Source organism: Nicotiana attenuata, unplaced genomic scaffold (genome assembly GCF_001879085.1).
Source record: "Nicotiana attenuata strain UT unplaced genomic scaffold, NIATTr2, whole genome shotgun sequence".
In the NCBI taxonomy this organism is placed as follows: Eukaryota; Viridiplantae; Streptophyta; class Magnoliopsida; order Solanales; family Solanaceae; genus Nicotiana; species Nicotiana attenuata.
In genome coordinates this window covers 1-3,852 of record NW_017679559.1, presented here as the reverse complement: position 1 = coordinate 3,852, position 3,852 = coordinate 1, and the positions used below count along the sequence as shown (strand labels likewise).

The 3,852-nt window shown below is 31.6% G+C and overlaps 1 long non-coding RNA gene across 1 annotated transcript; it reads left to right on the top strand.

Moving 5' to 3' along the window:
• The first annotated feature begins 200 nt into the window (after positions 1-200).
• On the top strand, positions 201-2,983 carry LOC109221762. Its single transcript, XR_002067302.1, has 3 exons — positions 201-276; positions 2,621-2,822; positions 2,925-2,983. It is a non-coding gene; the product is annotated as an uncharacterized LOC109221762 (long non-coding RNA).
• The last annotated feature ends 869 nt before the right edge of the window (positions 2,984-3,852 follow it).

Here is a 3,852-nt window from a genome sequence, read left to right as displayed (position 1 = left end):
CTAAAATAATATTTTGATTTTAGCTTTACCATTTGAAGGAAAGTCTTGTAGATAATCAATTTGAGCATATCTTTTTTTTAAGGTAAAGATTTAAGCATACAAGGAGGAAACCAGTTAAATATCTAATTTTCTTTAATGTTGCTTTAAAAAGTTATTGAGGCATCAGGGTTGTTTAACTCTCAGTCTTATCTTTTTATGTAGGTTTCGAGATTGTTACTGATATTGTTTTTCTCCTTCACTTTCTTATCTTCATCGTCAAAGTATTCTGCTTACCAGGTACCCCAAACACTTGAGCGTAAGCCGATTTGTGATTTGTGATGTACAACTACGACAGTTTGTGATTTCTATAGATATTTTTTTGTGTGTTAGCTATTGTAATTTGTGATCTTTGGATGTTGTTAAATTGGTGGGCAATTGATTGAATTGATTCTTTTATTTTTCCCTATTATTATATGTTTGCTTTTGACTACTATAAGTTATTCATAGCAGACTATACTTAAAGAAAATTATGTTAATTTAAGCGTAAAGTAATTCTATTTGAATTATGGATTTAAGTGGACATGAACAATTTAATTCGTTAGCTTTCGAGATCTCTTCGTGTTACTTAATACTGTTAGTTCTAGTTTTGCCTTTTGCATTTTAAATCATAAAAGTACTTAATGGTTGATATGCTAGGAGAATGTTTTTTAAGATATGCTACTTGTTAAGAAAAGAAATGATCAATTTTAAATATATTCGTTTAAATATTAAACTCTGGCGGCTTGATTGATAAGTTTGTTTCTGTTAAGTTCACCTACCGTAAGTCAGTAATGCCGATGCTAATTTAATTCTGTTTTCTTATGTCTCACGTATCATGCTCATAGGTTCTGTCGTTATTTTTGAATTAAAAACTAGAATTCTGTTTCATGTCCAAAATGTCGAACCTAAGTTAGCAGCGTGAAGTGTCTCACTTTTTGAATTAGAAGTGATAATCTTGAAGAAAACTCTTATTTAACCGAACTACATGTGTAGCAAGAGCATCGAAATTTTATTTTTATAAATCCTTATAATGCAAAGGCATCTACTATGCTTATCTGTCCCAATGAATCTTTTAAGAGTCCATGCTTGCTCTCTTCTTGCTTGTTCCAATATACTTCCCAAACACCAAGCTATTTTTTCCCTGTAGTTTTAGTTATTAGATTCTCGTTACCAAAATCAGTTTGTTTTCTCTGTGAGTTCTATCCTTGATGGTAATATGGATGTGGATTTTGCAGTTTAATCCTTTGTTTGAATGAATAACTCATTCTAATTTGTTATGCTTAAATAAATTTAAAGGCGTTATATGCATTTGATATTTACATTTAGTTATTTATGATAGAATCAACCTCAACTATCTTTATCTTGTTCGTTTCTTCCTCGTTTCTTAATGCACTAAGAATTTCTTACTAATGTATTTTTTGCTCTTATAATAATTGCAGAAAAGAAAAGAATATCTTGAATGTCATGAATATTCCTAGAAATAAAAGATGGATGTATTGTGACAGAGTTATTAAAAAATACTTGGACGGAGTAGATGATTTTTTAAACCACTGAAAAACAAGTTGGGGAAATTTTTTTATGTCCTTGTATGGAATGTATGCTTATCCATCAAGTAAATCGGGCTACCTTGAAGGACAATCATCATCTAAACTAAAAGTATATTGTTGGTAAAGTTATTTTGTATACAAGAATAAGGTAGGGATACCTTCTTAAACATACCAGCAAGACTGCCCAAAGTAGTGCAGTGATCCAGTTGGATTCCTTGTAGACAACCTAGGACTGATATGTTAACACGATGCCAAAATATGAGAGCACATCTTTTGGAGATAAGAACAAAGAAATATAGCAATATGTGATGCATTCAGACCAATGTCTTGGAATCACAAAATTTGGTGTCAAATTAATTGAAAACTATAGGACCTCAAAGATGCACCCCAACAAAAAAGAGATACGAGAGTCACTACAGGTTATGTATTATCCTAAACAATATTTTGCTTAAACTGCAGGATGACATTCTACAGGAATATTTCACAGTAGCTAGTTTTCATAATGAAGTGCAAAAGAAAACTGCAAATCTCAACCTAAGGCTATGTCCAAAAAATGCAGACTGTAAGATGCTAGTTTTACTATAGCATTGGCACAAATGTCTGAGGCCCTTAATGAAGTGCAAATGAAATTTTCAGTTTTCAGTTTTCAGCTGATTCAGTTGACTGCAGCCCTTGTTTCTAATTATATCATATGATTCAAATCTTTTCCATTCTAGGTAATTTAGAATCAAAAAAGGTTCGCGGGCCTACTTTACTAAAAGATATTTGGAAACCTCCGTCGGGAAAGATAATTGATGTGCCGTTTGATAATCGTAACCAAGCTATTGAAAAAAAAGGCCGAAAACTTGCTAGCTTTCATGAAATTATTGCCAGAATTCAAGAACTAACACCTCTCTATGTAGATATTTGGAAAAAATTTGACAACGAGGAGAAGAAGAAATTTGTGAATTTTGTGAGGGTATAAAGTAGTTATCATGATTATTATTATTTTGTGAACATGGTCAATCTTTTATACATGATGTCATTTTCTAAATGTTGGCTTTTATTTTTTCCAGAAGAAGTTCTCTATCCCAAAACGTGGAGAAGCGTGGATCTTAAAGTCACTAGGAAAGAAATGAAAAGATTACAAATGCGATTTAAAAGATGAGTATACGCGAAAATATAAAACTAAAGACTTTGCTAAAAAATAGACCAAATCGTATACCGAGGGATTAATGGAGTGGTCTTGTCTCTTATTGGCTTTCTGATAAAGATAAGGTATCAACCTTGAAAATTCTCCTAGTCTGCTCATTTTCATAGCCTTTTCATTTTAATTATGCTCACATTTTATTTAAAATTTATAAAATGTCATTTTAATAGTTCAATGATAGAGACGTACCCAAGCAAATACAAACAATAGGGCCAAGCAAACGAGGCCACACATGAGGATCCCAAAGTATTGCTACATTGATGAATGAGCAGGTAAACCTGTAAAAATTATAAACTATAATATTTTAAATATTTTTTGTCATGTATGTCTGATATATAGTAGTGAATCATTTTGAAAGCAACATCTTTCTTGATTGTGATTATATGTGTAATATGATTTATTTTTTCCGTTAAATGGACATCATTAATCTGCTTGATTCTCTCCTCTCAACCTTTAATATGCTTTTTCACTATTTTTTTGTTTTGTTGGAGTGTAACGTTAAACTAAGAGTAAAGAAAATTCAACCAAACAAAAACCAACTTTTCTAGATTTAATGGAAATTGATTTGAACCTTGTAGCAAGTGAAGTGGAGAAGAATCCATGTTGTAATGGAGAATATGACAAAATGAGTGTTGGTGGTGGTTGTGTTAATTGCACTTTGTCCACTACTTCCAATGATAAATATAGTATGTTGCCTGTGATCTTCATCTTATTTCTTGGTTGATTCCTTTTTAAGTGAGTGCAACCATCCTTATTAGCAGATGTGCTGCTCGATTATTCCATGCCTTATTACATAAATTGAGACTATTCACTCTCTAGTTATTGCTTTTATATTTGAAACTGTCTAAAGATTCATTCTACTTGTTACCTTTCGAAAAATAATATTCATTCTGATTGAAGTTTGAGTTCTTTAGCAAAAGAGAGATTTCAAAAGTTTGATTTGGTGGAGTGGTAAAAATCGGAGATTTCAAATGCCGAAGGATAGTTTTAAGATCCTGGTCTTGTCACTCATCGTATGAGGATTTGGAAAGAATCCCACTTAAGATGGTGAATTACTTTTGATCTCTCTTATTAAAACTATTTTGTTCCACGATAGTT